Consider the following 22,867-nt stretch of genomic DNA (forward strand, 5'->3'; position numbering starts at 1 on the left):
ATAACAGTGTTTATTAAGATGGAAAGGATTCTGTCTATAATTTGATCTTACCTCAAGTTACACTAGGTTCAAACTTACATAAGAGGACTCAGGAAATGAGATCTTGAAAAACCCTATTGGGGGATAAGAAACCTTGTGTGTCTCTTTGCACATCTCTTAGTCATTATGGACAAAAATAACAATATTAATTTCCTGAAGGACAAAATGACAACTGAAAGCAGTCCTTCAGATGTCCTCAGGGCTCTGAAGAACCCCGGGAAGAAAAGGTAAGCCTAAAATTATGAGCTTAGGAATTTCTGCTGCCCCACAGAACGAGCCAGCAGCGATTCCTAGTCCAGCTTCTCAGATGTTCATTCTATTTCTTTTTCCTCTTTTGTATTATCAGTTCCAAAAAGGGTGTTCCGAAAACTTTGTAGACCTGAATTGGCCTATTCTTGCACATACGTGCTACAGAATTCAAAGTCACTTCATGGTAGTAGAAATTATTAAAAGATGTTTGGTCTGGGTAGGTGGCTCAGCAGGTATCTTGCTTTATTTTTCTTTTGCTATGATTTAGAAAAAAAACTGACAAAAGCAAGGAAGAAAGGGTTTATTCTGGCTCATGGGTCAAGAGTCTAGTAGTTTCCCAAAAGTAGGCTCTTGGGAAAGCCAAGAGCCTAAAGCAGCTGATGACATCATACTCAGTCAGCGGAGAGACTGGTGAATGCTGATGCTGCCCTGGGCCTTTTCTCTACTTAAATAGTCAGGAGTTCCAGTCAGGGAAGGGGCCAATCTTCCACCTCAGTTAACATCATTAAGATCATCTTCCACAGCACGATAGGAGACCCACTTCCTGGGAGGTTCTATTATCTGTCCAGTTGACAATTAGGGCTATCAATCATGGTTTCCTCACATATGTGTACACTCCCAGCTACACATACACACACACACACACACACACACACACACATTCAAACATGTATACATACTTATTTAAATGCACACAGACACATGCACTCACAGAAATGTAAAACAAAACAAAAATGCCCTGATTTCATGGGAAAGAATTGTACTCTCAGCTTGGCAGGAAGAGAAGTTCAGAGAAAAGCTGACTGAAGGAGAGTCCATTCAGATGTACTCACTTGCAGATGTCACAGTGAACAGTCCTGCCACACTGAAAACATGTGGCATAGTCCCTCTTGAGATGATTGAAAAGAAGAGTTCTGAGCCTTGGACACAGAGGAACCTCTGGAAGTGCCAGACATCTGATTTTCCAATGGCATGGCTGTCACTCGATGATGCTTTCATGTGCACAACCTAACCTAGACTGAGCCCTCTCAAAGAAAATTCCCTGAGCAGAAGGGGCATGGGCGTGTACTAGACATTTAAATCAGGGAATCCACTAAGGAACAGCCGAGACTTCTGCTAGCATTAGCAAGAAAGAGATGAGCCATGCTGTGTCTTCAGAAAAGTCTTAAAAAGACAGGCATCCTCCAGTTGAACCTAGAGACCACACAAAAGGAGGTGCTATTTGTTCTCCTTCTTCATAGTCATCAGTAAATGTGAAGACTTCAGTAATAGGTCATAAGCTCAATCATGAACAGAGAAAGTGCTTGAAGAGAATAGTAGACTAAAGGAGGAAAGAGCTAGGACCAGATACAAGATTAATGTTATGGAAATAATTCAACACAGTAAGGAACTTCCTGAAGACTATAAATACTCAAAACCAGAGCGCGCTGCCTTAGTTGGTGAATGAGAAGGTACAAGGCAAGGAAACCCTGATCACAGAGGCTGTTGCGTTGTGCCTGTGATGAGGTGGGAGGTGGTCCAGATGACCTAGGAATGACAGTCTATGCTCTGCTGTAGCCATCAGAAACGTGTAGATATACATATGTGTAGAGCAGCATGGCTATGTGAAGAAAGGGAACTCGGCAAGCCAGTTTTCCAGAGAGCATGCTAACTGCATTATTCACTCTGGAGATTAGTGAATAATAAATAAAACACTTCTTTGGTTGGGAGGGTCTGTCTCTGTTCATTAATTCTCTATTTCTAGGTAACTGTGGAGATGCTGAGAGGCATGATGCCCCTGGGTGTCCCCACTGTGGAGCAGAGCCACTGAACAGCTTGAAGCAGTCTGCCTGAGATCCCGAAGGGGAGGGGGCATGAAAATTTTCAGTTCTTCTCCTTTTTCCATCTGCACGTCTCCCTCACTCTAGTCTCCTGACTTGTACAACAGACGTGATTCACATATACATAGACAGCAATACACTGTGTATTGGTGTTCACTTACACATGATGTAAACAGCAAAAACATAATTGTTTATTTGTTTGTTTGTTTGTTTATAATTTATGGTTTTTAGAGACCGAGTTTCTCTTTGTGAACCCTTGGCTGTCCTGGAACTTGCTCTGTAGACCAGGCTGGCCTCGAACTCGCAGAGATCTGCCCTCCTCTGCCTCCCGAGGGCTGAGATTAAAGGTGTGCACCTGGCCTCGGAGTAAATAAATAATTTCAACCAAGTTTTAAGATTTAAGGGTGAGGGGCTGGAGAGATGGCTCAGTGGTTATGAGCCATCTTGTTACTCTTTCTGAGAATCCACGTTTGCTTCTTAGCACCCACAGGGTAGCTCACAACCATCTGTAATGGCAGCTCCTGACCTCCTCTTCTGGCTTCCACAGGCACTAGACACGCACATACATGCGAACACTCATAATCATACACATTAAATACAGGGCTGCATGGAGAAACCCTGCCTTTAAATAAATAAATAAATAGGTGTATGTGATTTACTCTCTGGCTTCTGTCCTCAGCCACAGAGTTGTTGTAGCTGCTGTATGTCCCCAACAGGACATCACTCTGCTCTTGGAATCACAACAGCTCTTCCTGCCTCTGTCTTCCGTCAGTTCCCCCTAGGGTTTCCTCAGCCAGACACAAAGTTTAATCAAACTAAATAAGCAAGTTATTGTCTAAGTTGTCAGACATTAAATCCATGCCCTTCTATCATTAATAAGCCTTTCTTGGGACTGGAGATGTGCTCAGTAATAAATAAATAAATATTTAGAATGCACAAAGTCCTAGCTTAGTTCACAGCACTGCATAAACTAAGTGCTTATGATGCCGGAGCTTGGAAGGTAGCCACAGTGGGATCCGATGGTCAAAATCCTCCTGGTCTACACAAGCTTGATTGAGCTCAGCCTAAACGACTGTAGATGAATCCTGTCTTCAAAGAGAAGTTTTTTTCTTACCTTCTCTCTGCTTGATTTCTCATCACAAAGCAGAGATCTCAAGTACAGTAGTAAAAACACAGAAAAGTCCAACAGGGACCAAGCTCCACCCTCAACTCAGGCTCACCTCACCTCCGCATTTCAGGCCAGTCCGCGTCAGTCCGCGTCAGCACGGACAGTCTGCTCCATGCCCACTGTTTCCCACCGGCCTCCACCCAGTTTCACCTCTGTGGCTTATCTCTACAAACCCGCACCTCCATCGCTTTCTTTTATTCCCGCCTTCCCCTGCTGCTTGGCACCTCACGCTGGCTTTTCCAAGCCTTTCCTAAATACTACCTGACAATAACTCTTTTCTAAACCCAACCAACCTTAGCCTCTTGGACGTTCTTAGAGGCTGTTTGCCAGAGGTTCTTAACCTTGGCTGCACATTGAGTCACCCGGAAAGCTTTTCTAAAACCCCCAATGCCTGGTCTTTATCCCAGACCAATTAAATCAGAACCCCCGGGGAGAAGCCCGGTGCCTGCGTTTTTCATTGCTCTCCAGGTGATTCCAATCTTCAGTCAAGGTCGATAACCGCTGCCTGACGCCATTTATCACTTTCTTCCTTTTGGTTGTAATTACACTATATTTGTCTTATTCCCAGGACTAAATTTGAAACTCCTCGAGGGCACAGACCATCTACCACATCTGCTTATCCCCTGCAGTTCTCGGGGACGCGGGGTTGCAATAAATATTGTCGGATTTGATTTGAAACTTGAAATTAACCATAAACTTCAATTTTAGATCTTGCATATAATTTTATAAAAGGAATCAAATAGTAGGGGACTAATCTGAAGGGTGTTTTTGTTGCATTTTTTTGTTTTTTGTTTTTTTTTTTGTTTGTTTGTTTTTTTAGGTAACCATTACCAAAAATATCCTGATATGCCTTTGAAGTCAGATGAGCTCTACTTAAAAACCCTGCGTGTGTGTGGCTGATGCTGTCCGTGGCTTTTACACCTTCAGTTTTGAACTCTGCACAAACACAATAAATATTCTATTTTCTTTGGAGAACCCATTGCCAAGTGTGACTGGGTGTGTGCTCATTTCTAACTGAAATAAACAAAGGCAGCCAGAGTCGTGCACAGTGATCAGCCTTTCCGGGAGCTGATGTGGAAGGTACCTCGAGCAAAACCACAGTGTGAACTTAGCACAGAGCTCCTGACCTCCTTTCCAGAGCTGAGGGGGGAAAGAAGAAGAGAAAAGAAACAGAAATGAAGAATGAGACGAGGAAGATTCGCCAGCCCTTTGTAGAGCCACAGTTGCTAAGGAAACTGCTTTCTTAGCCTCAACCTGTCCACACAGCCCTTTTCGGGCATTCTCCTGCTCTTTTTTGAAAATATGGATATCAAAGAGGGGAGAGACGATAGAGAATAAAAGGGAAGGCTGCAGAGGTGCAAACGGAGCCTGGCGCTATTTCTCCCTCCTCTGCCTCGGCTTTCAGAGTCACCTAGAATATTTGCCACCTGGCAAAACCCTCCTGGAACTAAAATCTTAGAATTAGCCAATAGGGTAAACAAAACAATAGGAAGCCCTATTTGACATGCAGCAGTAGCTAAAAAAATGCTTTCTCACCCCAGCCTGCTCTTTTCTTCCCTGCTGGGAAAGGAGGAGGCAACCCTTAACCCAGCAGGGAGCTGCCTCAGCCCTCTCTCGCCCCACATCTCAGGAGAAAGTGCTCCAAGTTTTTTAGCACAGCAGATGCAAGCTGGGCCTCTGCAGCTCCGGTGAACCCGAACTGTGCACTGTGGAAGGTGGAAGGGAGCAGGCAGAGAACGCCTGAGTCCAAGGCAAGTGAGGGACTGGTCGTGGGAAGCAGGAATGTCAACGGTAAGGAGTCCCACCTCGTTCTAGGAGCTCACTGGAGGTATGGAAGGAGGTGTTGCCCCAGCACCCGCCCAGTTTATGCAAGAGTCTTCCATCATCCACTGAGGAAGCATTTTGCTGGGCGGGTGGTTGACGCTGGCGTTGATTTGGGAAGGCGACTTGGCCATAGGTATTACTGCCATTCTCGTTCGAGGAGAATTCGTCTCCTCTCTTCTTCCTCCATTTTCTGTTCATTAACTTACTTGTTGCCTTCAGCGAAAACGGCCATTTCCTCCACCAATTCAGATGAAATGTAACAAGGAAAAGTTCCCTGAACGGGAAATCTAAAACCCACGTGGCAGCAGCACACGGGCTGAGGCGGGGAACGTGAAGGCCCCTGAGAACCCGCAGAGAGGATGCCACTGTTAACGGTTGGCTTTCATAGTATGGAGCTGCACCCACGCCTATGCAGGCTAGGCCCGTGCTCTACCGTTACATTCCCAGCCTTAACCACTGGCATTGTTTTTGAACTGGGAATTCCATAAATATATATAAGTCAAAAATGAAATTAAAAGCTACTTTCCTAAACATAAATGTCCAAATTGAAGCATGCATATTAATTTTGGATATCTGAAGGGAAATACATATTGGCTAATTTTTGTCAGACTTACTTAGAATCTACATGGCATGTGAAACATATTGTTGTCTACTTAGAAATCCTATGAAAGCAACTATAAATATTTTATTGTGTATTATACATCACATATATCCCTTTAAATTGGTATGTGTGTGTGTGTACATGTGTTTTGTTCGTATGTATATGCAGTTGCACACATGCAAGCACGTATGGAAGACAAAGTCTTGACATTAGAATATTCCATCACGCCTTCACCTTACTTCTAAAAAGATTTATGTTAATTGTGTGAAAGGAACTCTGGGCACATGAGAATAGGTTTCCCCACAGGTCAGATGCTCCTCTAGCTGGAGTCGCACACAGTTGTGAGCTTTGCAGTATGGTGTTGGGCCTTTCTCACTCCAGCCCTCCCACCTTACTTTCTGAGCCCGGGTTCCCTCACTGATACCGGCGTTCACCAAGTGACTACACGAGGTCGCCAGCGGGCCCCAGGGAGCCGCAGTTTCCGCCTCCAGCTTTGGAGTTACAACACACGTCACCACTCTCAGCTTCTTACAGATCAGAAACATGGGGTCCTACGCTGTGCACCGGGCATCTTACCAACTAAGCCACGCCCAGCCGCAGTACACTTCTGGGTTTCGGTTCTTATTTTCTTTCTTTCCTGCTTCTTTCTCTGTGTGTTTGGCTTGCTGTGTTAAGAATAGAATCCAGAGGCTCGAATACACCAGGCGAGCTTTGTAGCACCTGGCTTCACTTCCAGCACCTCACATGCACTGTGGGTTTTAAATTTTGCTTTGTTTGTTTTGGTAGAGGGCCTCACCAGGTTGGCTCTTCTGGACTTAGTCCCCTGCCTGTACCTCCTGTGTGCAATCACTACAGGCGTGCACCACCATGCCCAGCCGCAGAGAATTTTAAGACATGGATTAGGGCTGTGTTTCACGATGGGCTTATTATTCAGATGCTCAAAATATTACAAACAGGCCAGGTAGAAATGCTCCTAGATCTAACAATGGTTTTTGGTTTTGTCATTAAGTCAAAAAGCATTTTTTTTTCCTGGTGTTCCAACAGACAGCCCTGTTAGGTAGAAAGTTGCCGTGTTTAGAAACTAAGAGCTAACAATCTTAACTAGGTAATTCTGGTCAAGCTTCCCAAATTATTCCACTTGGAAAAAAAGCAGAAAGCACAACATAATTACAGCAATGCAAAAAGACTAATTAATGACCAGTGGGATTCTCTCCGAGATTGTGTGAAACCCATCCAAACATTGATTAAGGTTTTTCCCCTCCTTCATTTTACAGGTGGATGAAAATTTGCCAGTGTGTTCTCTCAGATGTACGTCTCCTGACAGGTGAGTTTCCTGTGGGGGTCAGAGCCAGAGGCTAGTCTATTCTGCTAAGCACCAAGATTACCGCGCCAGTCAAGCAGGACCGTGAGAGCACCCCCCACTTCAGGAAACATGTTCTTCGAAACCAGTAGGTCAAGAGTGGCTCCCGTCTCTGAAAAGCGTGACAGTGAAATGTATGAGAAATCACTCCAGATACAATATGGAAGCAGCCGATATGGTTTAAGTACCGAGTCTCACTGCTAAATCTTGAAGCAGGTGAGAACAGTGGGCAGTGATTTCCCATAGGAGGCAGAGGCCCTCATCCTGGCTGCCTACCAGAACCCTGTGAGGAGCAAGTAGGATAAATCCAAGGCCAGGACTCCCTCAAGAGCAACTGAGTCATATCTCTATGTATGGGGTCTTGGTGTCAAAAATCACTAACGTTTATATGAAGAGAATTTTCAAACTGCCGTTAATGTGATTTCTTAATGAAAGATGCATCATAAAAGGGTATTAAGACATTCATTGTTGGATGTGTTCTGTGTTCTGGGGTAAAATGGTGTGTGTGTGTGTGTGTGTGTGTGTGTGTGTGTGTATACATGTACACCATGCTTGTGTATCTATGTTATACCACAGTGTATTTTCTTTACACTCTTACTTTTCTTTAGTTTGCTTTCTGTGTGATTTGCTTGTTTGTTTTGTGGTGTTGGGACTCAAACTCGAGTATTCTAACACTGAGGTAAAGCCTTAGTCCCTGTTCACTTATTTTTACAAACTGTCTTAGCTAATATAATAAAAGCTCAGGGCAAGCTGGACTTCAAAAGGCATATCAACCACGTAAAGATGTAACTTCCCACGAGGGAATGCATTTCTGCCGAGAAGCCAACAGCTTGGCCTCCCTGGAGAATGCAGGATCCCCCGTAAAACCTCTGTCACCCCTTCCAAGAACAATCTGAACCACAAGGCATTCTGTGTTCCCTTCAGCCCTGGCTGCTGAGAATCTCTATTACATGGAGTTGTTTTCTCAAAGCTACCTAGGACTACTTTGAAGCATTCGAAGCGAGATTTGTCAATCGCTTCCTCACTTCCTCGACAACCCACATGCATGCTCCACTCACATATGTGTTCTGACAGGAAGCAGACCTCCTTTAGGATTTCATTAGAGGGTTTCGCGTGTGTGTTTGTGTTCAGACAAGCTCATTTCCTTGCATGTGCATCTGAGCGCACTTGTGGACAGAGGCACAGGTACACATACACACATGTGTACAGAGATCAGAAATCACCTCAGACGCCATCATCCTGATTCCTGAGCCAGTCTCTCTCTGCTCTGTAACTTACAAATAGGCCAGTGAGTCTCAAGGATGTCGCTGTGTCTGCCTCTGCAGAGCTGGGGTTACAAGCCCACCACCAATTTGGGCTTTTTTATTCTCTGAGTTCTGGGGAGTTCTTTGAGTCCACATGCCAGGGTGTTTAAAGAAATCTGGCCATCACCCCAGCTCTATAGGGTGTGTGCGCTTAAAGTACGGGCTTCAGGCAGGACACTAACAGCCTGCAAACAGAAGGCAGAAGCGTGAGCTTGCCCCTGCCTAGCTTAGCATCTTTGGGTGTGGAGAAAAGAAGGTGGGAGAACTGAGGAAAGTCTTCATTTTCTTCACTGTCCTTAAGCCCCAGTGAAGCTTGGGCACTGTCAGCTGCAGGCAGACTCCCGTATCTGATGTGAGGCCAGGCTGCTTTGATTTCGCTTCGTTTGGGATCTAGCTCAACCTCGTTATATGCCAAATGCCCTCCAGGGTGTCCTACTTCTTTGGATCTTCTCCTGTGTCGGGGCTTCTGAAACTGTCTTTCTGTCCTTTAGGAGAGCCTCGCTTCTCCACCCCCACTCTTCCCAAGGACAGCTCCCAGACCCTTTGGCTTATAGTTTTAAAATACTATGCAAAAGGTGTTTTTGTGATCTTGAGCAAACATCATTAAAACATGAATCATTACAGGAGAAGATATGGCAGCCAGGTTCAAAAATAAGTGGGGCATGCACTGAATTTGATTGAAAGAAAAAAAAAAAGGAATCCACATAATCTGAAAATTAGACTAAGAAATAAATTCTCCTTTCTCCTCCTGCCCAGGCTTCTTAATTCTTCACTTCCTACCCTACCCAACCCCAGACTATTTCCACTCCCAAGAATTTCTCAAGTCTAAAAATCTGGCACAAATAAACATTGATCGTTTTTGAGAAAACAAAAGTATTTCAAATCAATTAGGCTCCCGGCAAGACTGGCACCTTAAGATTCCATAGATTTTGCAGCAACTGGGACATGGGTTAAGCTCTCAAGTTAACAAGTGACAAACGCCTTAGATAATCCTTTTAATCTATTTGAGCCTCTGTTTTCTCATTAATAAATGAAAAGGTGTGAGAATACCAAGTGAAATAATAGCTTATTGGTGTTCACTAAATATTATCTTTAGAAAACACAAGTCGGAGGAGCTGAAGGCCCAGCTTAGGGTAGAACACACGCCTAGCAAGTGTAAGATACTGAGTTCCATCTTAAGCACCAAACAAAGAAAAAAGATAAAGATGAAACAGCAATTGGTGAAGAATAAGATCTTTAGATTTCATTTACAGTTGTATAGTCTTGGGAAAATGACTTCACTTCCCCCTCTCCCCTCCCATCCCACACAGCTTTTTCAAATATTAAGTAGGACTATTTGAAAATATTTTTGTTCACAAAACACATATGACACATTCTAACTGCTCAGCAAAGTGCAGTTTAAACTAATCCCAGTCTTATAGACAATGATGTTTTTTTCTTATATAAAAATAGATCTGTCTCACAGATCTATTAATTTTACTTTAATTGCTTTACTAATTGCCTGGTTATGTCTTCACATATTAAATGTATATGCTTAGTTATCCTGTTGCTTACTATATGCACTGCTTGTTTTGGGTGTTTGAAACAAAGATAATTTTGTAGTGGTCAAAATCATGCTCCTCCCAAAAAAAAAAAAAAAAAAAAAAAATTCCATCCCCCAAGTATAACAGCATTGCATTGTCCTATTTAGGATGATCAGCTACTCCGCTGTGGATTAGGAACTGACTGAGGATCCTAAGAGTTAAAAGTTAACAAGGAAAAGTTGCCTTTGTAACAAGGAATTTGGGTGGGCCAGTGGGAAAGCCTGCTTATTCTTACAAAAAAAAAAAAAAAGAGTCTGGGAAGGAAAGTGTGGACTGAAGAGAAAGGCTGCCATTTTTGAGTCAGATCCCAGAATGGACCACCTGCCTGGCCAGAGAGAACCCTAAGACCCAGGCTGTCCCCATGACATTCTGTTAGTGGATCAAATAATTGACAAAGCGTGCCCATTGATCAGACATTTCCAGTCCAAGCAGGAGTGTGCTCCGGCTGTGAGAGAACTCTGTCCTGGGAACAGCGCAGAGACTGGGAATGGCTGGTACTTACTGCTCTTGACTCACCTGATGTTAAGGTTACCATTTGTTGAATACACACGAATAAATGGGATGGATGCTTGTGACATTACACAACATCTGGGGGCAAGAATGAATTCCACGGGACTTCAACTAAGCTTTGGATTCTGCAGAATAGGGATTTTTATGCTGTCGTTTTCATGGATGGAACAGCAGTTGAAGTGTGGGTCTGCCCCAAACTCACAAATGAGCAGCACTCTTCCCCTTGGCCAGGTCCCCTTGGCCACCTATGGAACACATGCACACAGCCACACCCTGGAGTGCCGTACCTCTCAAGTCACATCACCTCAGCAGCCACCAGCTTGGCCTTTTCTGTCTGCCAAGCAGTCTGGTTTCCTTCTCCTAACCCACGAGACACAGACACAGCCTCCAGGCTCTGTGAGATGTGTATTAAAGTCAGACCCTAAAATAAATAAACAGACAAATAAATAAGAGCTTGCTGCCCAGCCTGACCACCCAAGCTTAACCCCAGAATCCATATGGTAGAAAGAGAGAATTCATTCTTCCGTGTTGTCCTTCTATACGCACACACACACAAATGTAAAAGTTAAAAATGTTAAAACTGTCATTCCCTTATTATTATTCCCCAAGGCGCACATGATGCCTGACAGTACTCGTAAAAGCAAGGAAGGGACAGAAAGCAAGGCAGACCTTTTGCAGTTGAGTTAACATTAACATGCCCCAACTTTCTTCATTATCTTGTTTCTTTTCTTCATGTTTGCTCTACATCAAGATCTCAGGGGGGAAAGAGTGATCTGAAAAATTAAGAGATGAAAATACTTTACTGCTCTAAATAAATGCAGTTCAAAGGGAAGGTGTAGAAGAAGATGCTATGCTAGTCATATGCATACAAACCACAAAAGTCAAGACTTCAAATTCTACCGTGAGGAAATGGTATATAGATATAATGCATCTAAACAGATAGCATAAAATGGCTACCTTTAAAAGCAGTGATTAGGTGACTAGAGAGGTAGCTCAGCAGTTAAGAGCTTTTACTGATCTTGCAGAGGACCTGAGTTCGATTCCCAGTACCCACATCCTGCATTGGGTGGCTTAAAACCACCTGTAACTGTAACTCCAGATCCAACAACCCCTTCTAGACTCCAAGGACACCTTCACTCACTCATGCATGTACACTCACAGACACACAGACACATACACATACATATTTGTAAGGGCTTCTGATATTTAATTACATAGAGAAAGTCTCACAAAAAATAATTTATTAATTATTATTATTGTTGTGGGAGGGCTCATGTTATATGTGTCTGTGGAGGTCTGAGGACAACTTTGTCAGGTCAGTCCTGTCCTTTTCCCTTTACATGGGTTCCAGGGACAGAACTCAGGCCACCAGGTTCACTCAGCAAGTATCTTTCCCCTGTGAAATACCATGAAGTAGAAAAATGTGTATTATGCAGCAGAATGTATAGATCATGAAATCAAAGCATGAGGTGCGCGGATTCCTACACACACAGGCAGGCAAATACAAAGATATCAACAGGACAGCTACAAGTGGTTTGTATGTAACCTTTGCGCCCTTATAGCCTCCCCAAACTCAGGCAGAATTTGTACACATGAACTTCCGTGCCAAATGGAAGACATTATGAGAAAATAAAAGCCATATGAAGGCTAAATAGTGGAGAGATGACCTGAGAATTCCTCCTTGTGCAAGCTGAGGTCCCCACACTGTGACAGTTTCTGCTAGGCCTTATGCAGTGAGGAAGACTGTTTCAATTACTGCATCCCAGACAGAGGTTCCTAGAGCGCCTACCCACAGCTGTATGAGAGGCCACTGGTTATTCTGCACAATAACCCAACCTCCGACTTTTCCTGACCATTTCCTAAAATGGGATCGACCTTAATGTCTGAGGAATGCATACAGCTCTATACTCAGCTCTCCGGAAACACCGAAGCTAACTTTGCTCTTGTCTGCTTCTCTGTTTATATGTGAGTGTGGACCAACACTGACCATACACCAACCAGAAGTCGTAAATAGCAACCGACCTCCCTGGCTTGGAACCTCAGGAAGATGTGTCTCAGTGTGGAGCACAGTACCATCTGCTTCTCATTGGAATGATTTATCAAAGCGCACACCAGCGGGAACGGGTCAGCAGCTGCATAAAGCCCGCACAGACACCTCAGCTCAGAGCCCGGAAACAGTCTGGTCTCCTTTCTGGCTGAGCCTGTGGAGATCCTGATCACTCCTGACTCAGGCTCCCCATCTGCACAATGGAATGGTCATGAGCTGCTGTTGGGCTTCCTTGTGGTTATGGCTACCAGGACGTTTCTCTGTCATTCATGTATCCTTCCAACCACCACATTCTCCAGTTACACAGGACCCAAGGCTATAGTTTGTTCTCAATGACAAACTGTGGGAAGATGGCTGCAACCCCCATAATCCTCCACAAAGGGCATCTGGGGTTCCACCTGCCTCTCCAAAAGGGTGCTGCTATAATTTGGTTTCAGAGTGGTTCCCTGAGGTCCATATGCAAAGGTTTGCCATCAGCTTAGCGTTATCTAGATGTGAGAGAACATCTAAGCGGCAGGGTCTAGTGGGGAAAAGTTACTGATAAAAGGGATGTTGGGACCCTTCTGCCTGCCTTGCTCTCTCACTGTGAGATGAGAGGCTTCCCCCACCACAATGGAAAAGCCACAGACCAAAGGCAACTGGGACCACTGACCATCAACTGAACTGTCTGTTAGCCAAAATCAGTCCTTTGTCCTTATCAGCTTAGTAATCTGTGTTCTGCATCACAATGACAGGAAGCTAACTAACAGCCGCCAAAGTGAAAATGGGAGGAGAGCATCGCCATTCTCAACCTCACTGGATGTGCTATAGCATGGCAGGGGATGGTACACAGCAAGCAGGTGGTTTGCAAATAAAAACCACCTTACAAGCTGAGCGCCCCAGGATCCTGCAGGCTGAACCTATGTGGAAATGACTAACAGTTTTCCTTTGCCTCTTATTTTGTCTTTTTTTTCCCCCTTGCTTTGCCATGAAGACACTGAAAGCCAAAGCAAATTCAGGATAAACAAAATGACTGGCTCAGACAAAGCAAGGAGAGGGGAGGGAGAAAGGTGCTTTTGCTTCATCTCCACAGTGTCACAAACAGTCCTCTGGTGTCCCCAACAGGAGGCCAGGAGGCTCACTCTTCCAGGGAAGCTAAGCTTCAGAAAACCACAGAGTGTATGTAGCCTGGGAGCTAAAACCACCTCCCCCTGTGGCTCTACACCTCTGGGAACCCTGCTCTTCAGATTGGCAAAAAGAAAAGAAATCAATTCCAGTGTCTTTATAACGGCACTGGGTTGCCAAATTCACACCAACTACAAGCAGTATGACCAGAGCTCTCCACTTTAAACAGTCAAGGAATTGATACCCATTCATTTGGTGGGCAGCCTGGCATCTGGCACAGAGTAGAGGAAGCTGCATTTCCAGGGTGTGTATGAATCAATCACCCATGCACCTGGCTTGAAGCTTGTCTGGTCTCCTTTCTGGCTGAGCCTGTGGAGATCCTGATCACTCCTGACTCAGGCTCCCCATCTTTCACGTTTTCCTCTTTTGAGCAAACCTAACCCAGGCCGGCAATTCCCAGGCTCTTTTTAAAAAGCACAATAAGCCCTTCTCAACTATTTCCCCAAATAAAAGGGACTGAGACACAGGGAACCTCTCACACTGTTGTGGCACATGTCATGAACACAAGGTTCTCAAAGCAAAGAATAATTCACAGTGATGTATGCAAAAAAATAAATAAACAAAAAGGAAATGCCCTACAGCAAGATAGTGCCAGGTCTGATCCTTATATGAAGGAACCAACCCCAACCCTGACAGCCAGGCAAACTGGATCACAATAATAGCGTATGCTATCATTTAACATACGCCTCTGTGTTAGCTGGACTTCTATTCCACAAAGATACCTGAGCAAATCATGTTAAAGGTAGGAGCAGTTATTTGAGTCCATGGTTTCAGAGACGTCAGTCTGCTGTGGCAGGAAGGGTGTGGCTGAGTGAAGCAAATAAAAGGAGATGCCCCAGCTATTTGGCTTTGTTCTCTCCTCCTTTTACTTCATTTGCTTCATAAACTGGATTAACGATCAAACCACCCCTTATCAGGAGAAATTTCTCACAGTCCCCCGCAGACAAACAACTATCGGCCACTGCTGACTGCTGGAAGAAAGAGAGTTTGCTTCTCCCAGAGATGAGCCCCTTCATTGGTTATCCAATACAGAGAGTGGTCAGGCTTGATGCCATAAACACACAACAACAAAAACACTCAGGGTTATTTGTGCATATATGCATATGCATATATGCAAATATATATAAATATATATTCATGCATACATATATATGAATGTAGCAAATATAATCAAAGAAAGAGAGACTATCAAATTGACCATGGGCGTAGGAGAGGAGATTAAGGGCGAATAATTAGAAGGATAAGGTATTCCCTTACCCAGAGACACCCAAAATATACCTCCTTAAACTTTAACATGTTCCCCAAAATGTGTTTGGTCCATCTCTAAGAGTCCCCACAGTCTTAGAAGTTCCAATGTTGTTTGAAAAAAAAGAAATCAAAGTTTAAAATCTCTGCTGAGATTCAGGACTGATGTATCTACAATTCTTTGCAAAACTGAAGAAAATAAAAGACATTTTCATACTTTTAAGATAGAATGATACAGAACACAAATTCCCATTACCAAAGGGAGAAGGGGCTGATTTAAAAAAAAAAAAAGTGTGGGGGGGAGGATGCAAAGCAAGGCAAACACCAAGTCCTCTAGAACGGTGGCTCTCACCCTTCCCAATGCTGTGAGTCTTTAATACAGTTCCTCCTGTTGTAGCGACCCCCCACCATAAAGTTATTTTGTTGCTTCTTTATAACTGTAATTTTGCTATTATGAATCTTAATGTAAATATCTGTGTTTTCTGATGGTCTTAAGTGACCTCTATAAAAGAGTGGCTCAACCCCCAGAGGGGCTGCAACACACAGGTTAGAGTCACTGCTCTAGGGCCATGATCTTGAGTATATGGTATCATGATGTTAGCTCAAACTGTCTTGGAGCAACTTCTATCCTTATGACCTTGTTGGCTGCGGCCCACATTGTCCCTCTCTTGTACTGGCTCTGCTCACTTCTCCTAGTTCACTTGAGAGAAGATCCATGTCTCTGGCAGCCATAACGTTATAAATCATGTGCTGTGGTGGCTAATATTGTTTGTCAGCTTGGCAGGATCTAGAATTATCAATGAGACAATGAGGTCATGTCTATAAGGAGTCACCCAATTAAGTTGACTGAGGTAGGAAGATCTACCCTAACTGTAGGCAGCACCATTCCATAGGCTGGGGTCCTGGACTAAATAAGAGACCATGAGATGAGCACCAGCATCTGTCCCTCTGCTTCCTGACTGTGCTTGCCATGTGACCAGCTCCCTTACTCCTACCCATGCCTTCCCTGTCAGAGTGGACTGTACCCTGGAACTGTGAGACATAATAAATCCTTCCTTCCTTAAAGTGCTTTCTTCAGGGTATTTTATCACATCAATGAGACACATAAGTAATATATGTAATACATTTTGTGTCATTTATACCAAAAATTTAAGGAAAAAGTATTCACCGTGTTGTTGTTGTTGCTTTTGTTTGTTTGTTTGTTTTGTTTTTGATCTGTAAGTTAGAGTGATGGTCTATACATTAGAATAATGATGACTTCTAACCTCAAACATTTCTATAGAGTCACTAGGGATTATGTCATGCTAGTGGCAATGTATATCCTTCACCCATCTACTCACCATAATGGTGCAATCTGGCTGACCAGGAAGACACGTGAGGTTGAAAGATATAAATTAAAAATGAGTCCTTTCCCTCTGAAGACTTAGAGTGTCCTTATGCACGTGAATGCCAAATCCCGAATCCCCATTGTCTTCCACCACATACTACTGCTTATTCATCATTACCAGCAAGTATCCTCGAGTGACCATAGAACCAGCTGAGTCATGGTGGATGTGAAACACAACCTCTGCCTTCAAAGACACAACAGAGGGATTGTAACCACTGGACTCATGAAGAAGGATAAATACCCATGAGAGATGGGTTTTTCTGAGTGTTAAGTGAACTCAGCAAGGAAGCACCTAAGTGTACATAAAACTGGGAGGAAGAATCTATGACTTCTTCAAGCTATAGCAAGATCATGAATGCTATTCCCATTTCACATTCATGATAGATAGTATCCATAGAGTTCCTCCTGTGCAGGGCACTGTCTCAAACCTTGCATATAAATCATCTCACCAAGCCTGTATAAGAACCTTGTGGGGTGATTATCATTACCCCAATATTACAGAAAAGGAAACAGGCTTCTTGACAAGCCGAGAGACAAGATGCTCTGTCACTAGGGGGGAAACATGAGTTCTCACTGAGATCAATCCAATCTTAAATCTCATGCTCTTTGCAACATATAGTGTCATGGTATACATTCAATTTCTCTATTACACCCTCAAAGTGCTATATTTGCATTGCCATTTAGCAATACCAAAATGTAAACGATTTGTCACAACTGATTTCTGGGCACGTGATCTATGTCAAGCCTGTGGAGCAGATAATATTTAGTGCTGAAAACTCAGGCACATATGGACAAAAGACAAAAAAGAAAAATCCCAGGTTATGGTTCTGTAGCACAGAATGACAATTAGCGTGCCGGGAATCGCCCATGCACTAATTAATCATGGATGTCACTGATCGCTTTAGGACACACGGGTAAGAAACTGCTTTTAATATCCAGTTTCATATTAGGGAGAGTCCTTTTCAGGATCCTAGTGGGAAAGACAGGCGTTAGAACATCTTCGCGATGGTATCAATTAATAATCTCACACAGGGCACTCTAAAACTTGAAAGTCTGAATGCTGCCTGAAAACTGGTCACTCACGTTCAAAATACCCAGTATGGGGTCTGTGGGTTCCGACATGTCAACCACCAGCGCACATTAGCACTCTGACAACAGTTACCTTTTCACATGACACCGTCAGGGAGAGCCTCTACAACACACCGCTTTAACACTGAGCATGCGCTCGTGCTGATTCATCCACAGATTTTTCAGCCAGATGCCCCACTGGCAAAGCCCGGGAGCCTTGCCTTCGTTAGTTCTCTGCTCCAGCCATCCGAGGTAATTCCTCTCCTCTCTCCTGATCCGCCAGCTGCAAAGAAGAAAGAATCTATCCAAGGAATAAAGAAGCTTTCCAGAATGTACAGGCCAGGCGGCTTGGAAGAGCACACAGAAGGTTCTGTGAGTTCACCTTCTCATTAGCCTGAATGTGGGAGGAGGGGCGCCTTCTCTCGGGAAGGCTAGGGGCAAGCTCCGAAGGTCAATGGCACACGGGGAAGAAAAAAAAAAAAAAATAAGGCAACCTTTGCTGCAATGAAGCAGCCATCTATATCTGTCTCGAATCTTCCTTTTGTGCTAATTTGTCTTCAGCACTCTGCTTCAATTAGCTTTCATTGCAGGAGAACTCAAAAACAAGTTCTTAAGCGGTCTTAAGCAAGCAGAGAGGTGATGCAAATAAGAATTTTTGAGTGAATGTGTGTGGGGTTATTTTAAATCAGGAATATGTTTTTAATCCCAAAGTCTTCAAAACCAGTTAATGTTTGGGGAGAGAGAAATCAATAACTCAGCAAAATTCCTCCCCACCTAGGGAGAACGAAGGACTTCCAGGGTCTCTTATCAGATAGGAGAGGACTCTGTGCCCGGAAAGTGCACGGAGAGGCCAAAAAGACATAGCCTGTGAGCTAGTTCAACACGGCCATCTGTGTTCTACGGCAGGAAGAGTGAGTGCAGTGAAATAGATCTGCATGCCCGCGTGTTCTAACTCTATAGAATGGTGGGACATGCTCGTTGAGATGGGCCTTCTCCAGGGATATTACTCTCCTTTACTCATTCCCTCCAATGAAAATGACACTGTGGATGAAGATAGCACAGGCCTTGACCATTTCATGAATCGTCTTATCTCCTCTGTCTTTCATGTTCAAGGTCTATGAGTCACTATTCTCTTAATCTCTGTAAGATGTTTTTTTTTTGTTTGTTTGGTTTTTTTTTTTTTTTTTTTTTTCAAATGGGATATAAGAGCTTTGCAATCATTTCCAACTGGGAAGTTCAATTTGATTTTTTTATTATTAACATCACTCTCAAAGGATGGATGAGTTGGTAGTTTCAATTTTTAATTAACTGTATTTGTGTGGGAGCATGCATGCATGTTCACATGTCTTTGTATGCATGTAGGGGTCAGAGACAGCTCACAGAAGTTGCTTCTCTCCTTCCACCATGTGAACTAAGTCTAGATGATCAGTTTTGGAAGCAAGTGTTTTCACTTACTGGACTATCCCATTGGCCCAGGATGAGTTAGCAATATTTGTAAAAAACTTAGAACAAAAAAAACTTAACACATAGTATCTTCTTTGTATTTTCCTACTGGGTAGATTTCATATGTTGGAAGGTATTATACATGATAGTAGGAGAGAAGAGAAATCATCAGTCTTAGCCCGCTGTAGAGTTCGTAAGCTACCATTAATATCCAGCCTGGCAAGACTTGCCAGCTGCTTCAATGTACCACAAATGTCTTGGTGGTAACCAACCACTTTGTGATTTGATTTAAAGCACAACTCATAAGTTAAAACCCATTCTTGGTACAGTTATCAGGGCCAATAACCTGTAGCTGGAGAGTTCATAGACCCAAGAGAAGAACCCACTATTATTTCTATGCTAAATAAGCAGAATATTAAACCTACCCCTAATGACTTGTGATTATAGACCAATGCATCCCTCAACCATCATCAGATAAACTTGTTTTTGGTGGAAATGAACACAGAGACACGCAGCTGGCTTTGGCACAGAGAGTGAGAGACTGCAGGGCGCTCTGTCCTAAATGGGACAACTATATCAACCCCCCCACCAAGGCTCGGGGTCCTTGCAGAAGAGGGGGCAGAAAGACTGCCAGAGCCAGGGGTGGTGGATGATTACAAGGCAATGGTAGTTTCCGGACACAGTAAAGTAGCTGCACAGGTGAACTCACAGCAGTAGTGTGGCCATGTACAAGACTTGCGCCAGCTCAAGCCAGACAAAATTCCCATCACGGAGAGAGAAGATGGGCACAAAATCCCACCCTGGCTAAAAAGCTGTCAGCCTTTGATAGCTGCTGGGAGGGGGAGTCAGTTTTCTTTAAGGGGGCAATTCCTGCCCAATGGATTGGCTACACTGCAGTAGAAGGTCACACATCTAACAGTCTATGAGCCTACAGACAGAGCAGGCTCTACTTATGTTTAACAAATATAAATGTGTGTAAATATGTGTATATGTACATACAGTTATATATACATAAGACACAAAGTTGGACAAGTAGAAAAGGAGGGATAGTCCTAGGGGGGGATTTGGGTGAGGGAAATATGATTAAAATACATTATATGAAGTTCTCAAAGAGCTAATAAAGATGAGGAAACTAAAATAACCAAGATTATTTTGCACAACCTTAGCCTTAACATCACCACCAAGATCACCTATCTCCCTGGCTTAACCTCCTCATACCCATCTCATCTGCCGTCAAGATACTCTATTCTCTAGGATTTACATTACTGCTTCCTTCTTCCCTAGAACTACCTTCATGGATCTTCTTATACATACCTTTTATTATTCTTCAGAGAAGCTTTTTCTGGTCCTTCTACATAAGGAAATAATCTCCACGTACCTCTACCATGAAGTCATTTTCTAGGACACCAACACTCCACTGGCCATCTATAAGATTTATTCCTATCCAGGATTATCGTACTCTCCCAAAGTCCAGGAATGTATCTCGCATCTAGCAGGTGTTGAGTAACTATGTGGAAAGTAAAGGAATGAGGCCTTTCTTCTAGCTACCTTTTGGCATGTCAGGAAGTATAAATTATGGTTCCAGCACTGCATGTACTCAAGACTGAATCATTGAAAATATGATTGGCACCTATCAGTTCAGCCTGAAATCAAAGGAGCAACATCATTCTCATAGTAACTCACATCATACTCTCAATTGAAATTGCCAAGCAGCCTCTTCCATAAGCTTTTCCCAGACAGAGCTTCTCCTTTCCGTCTTTATGATTGTTCACAATAGGCTAGAGCCCTTTCTTACCTCCTTATCCATGCCTATCATTATTGCAACAGAAAATAAAAACAGTACAGCCACAAACATAGGAACCTCCTTACAGCCGCCTAAAACCTGCCTCCTTTGCCCTCTCCAAGATTTCCCTGTCTAGAGATCCCTATCTGCTGGCTATAAAGCCGTTTGTTCACTTTACCACTCCTCCAAACAGGACTCTGTTTAGATGGCCTAGCCTGTTTGGAGGTTCAGCACCTCTGCTAAACAATACCTTCCTTCCCTACCTGTTCCATGCACCATCCCTATCCCTGAGAGCTATACTCAGGTCCAGGCTTCAAACTCAACCCCCCTCTGTATTATTTACTTTTCTCATCATTATAACAAAATAACTGACAAAAACAACTTATGAGAATGCATCAGGTGCTTTTCTGTTGATGCAATAAAATGTCATGACCAAGAATAAATTATAGAAGAAAAGTTCTATTTAGGCTTATGGTTCCAGAGGAAGCATTCGAATGGTAGAAAAGGCATGAGAGAAAAAACACATAACAGGACACTGAGAGATCACATCTACAACAGCAAGTAAAAGCAGAAAGAATGAACTAGAAGTGGGATGAGGCTATGAATGCTCAACATCCACCCCCCGAGATGTACTGTCTCCAACAAGACCATGCCTCCCCAAGCAGCACCTCCAACTGGAACCAAGAGTTAAGAGTACATGAGCCCATGAAAGGCATTTCCCATTCAAACCACTTTTGGCTCACAGTTTAAGGGAATCCAGTCTTTCATGGCAGGAAAAGAAGGCAGCAGGGGCAGGAAAAGTCTGGTCACAGTGCATCCACAGTCAGGAAGCAGAGAGAGGAGAATTCTGGTGCTCACTCATTTCCTCTTTCTTATTCAAAGACCCCAGCAGAGGGGATGATACCATGTATAAATAGAGTGTGTTTTTCTATCTAGTCTAGAAATTCTTTCAGGGACATACCCTGTTTTCATTCTGAATCCCATTCGATTGACAACCAACATTAATTGCCATACCTGTTGTATAGGTGTAAAAAAAACAATAGCACTGAAAGGGGGCAGGGACAGGGAGAGGGAGGAGAGAGAGTTTAACTCAAGTTTTGGATCTTATGGTCATCCCTTGTCCTGAATTTAGAAGGTACTCTCCCATTATTTGGAGTCCTGAATTGGAAGAAAGAAAGAAAGAAAGAAAGAAAGAAAGAAAGAAAGAAAGAAAGAAAGAAAGAAAGAAAGAAAGAAAGAAAGAAAGAAAGAAAGAAAGAAAGAAAGAGCACCAGCACTCTCCCCAGAGAGGCAGCCTTGCCAGGCCATTGTCAAAGAAGATGCAGGTAGTCCTGAAGAGACTTGATAGTCTGGGGTCAGTTGGTAAGGGAGGAGGGCTCCCCCTTTCTGAGATGGGATAGAGGGAAGAGGGAGGAAGGGTGGAAATGGGATAAGATGAGGGAAGGGGCTACAATCAGGATGTAAAGTTAATAAATTAATTTTTAAAATATTTTTAAAAATAGAGAAAACCACATGAGCACTGGCATTTCTGTCTCTCTGTTTCCTGATATACCCAAAGCCAGCCAGCAGGCTCATGCCCATGCTCCTGCCTTCACATGCCTACCTGCCATAATGACCTGCATCCTCAAACTCTGAACCAAAGAAACCCTTTCTTCCCTTCAGTTGCTTTTTATCAGGTATTGTGCCACAGTGGCAAGAAAGGTATTTAATACAGATCCCCAACTGTTCTAAGTGTGGAACAGAGACCCAGGGGCACCTGTAGAAGCACCCAGGCCCATATGTCCCAGGACAAGAAAAAAATAAAGTAAGGAAGAGGAAAAGTAACTAATACAGGCCCCTCTGGCTGACTGGAAGGAAGAGAAAAAAAAAAGAAAAGTAATAGTAGTATTATGTTTATTTTACAGAAACAATCTCTTTTCTTTACTGAGAAGAGAATCATGAATGCTTTAGCTACGTTCGGCAGATCTTCAGAGTCAACCTGACTGGATTTGGGATCATAACAAAAACACACTTCTGGATGCACCTAGAAGGTTGTTTTCATAAAGGTTTAATTTATTGAAGACCAGCCATGAATGTAGGCAGAACCATCCCATGGGATAGGGTCCCAGACAGAATAAAAGACAGTGAACATTTGCCTCCCTGCGCCCTGACTTCAGGTACCCACACACCTACCTGTCACTGTGACTCCCCTCTGTGACAAACACTAGCCCCTTCGACTGTGAGCCAAGCAGAAGGTCATGTTGATTCTGTTGCCACCGAAGGCCATGTTGGA

The 22,867-nt window shown here is 43.5% G+C and overlaps 1 long non-coding RNA gene across 1 annotated transcript in view; it reads right to left on the reverse strand.

Moving 5' to 3' along the window:
- LOC132652146 (uncharacterized) overlaps window positions 1–17,602 on the reverse strand; it is a 32,909-nt gene extending 15,307 nt beyond the window's left edge. The window contains exons 1-3 of the long non-coding RNA XR_009589629.1: window positions 17,464–17,602; window positions 11,128–11,231; window positions 10,746–10,879 (exon numbers count right to left, since the gene is read on the reverse strand). This is a non-coding gene — a long non-coding RNA (uncharacterized LOC132652146). The remainder of the gene's footprint in view (window positions 1–10,745; window positions 10,880–11,127; window positions 11,232–17,463) is intronic.
- Between the last annotated feature and the right edge of the window lie 5,265 nt (window positions 17,603–22,867).

Source organism: Meriones unguiculatus, chromosome 2, assembly GCF_030254825.1.
Source record: "Meriones unguiculatus strain TT.TT164.6M chromosome 2, Bangor_MerUng_6.1, whole genome shotgun sequence".
In the NCBI taxonomy this organism is placed as follows: Eukaryota; Metazoa; Chordata; class Mammalia; order Rodentia; family Muridae; genus Meriones; species Meriones unguiculatus.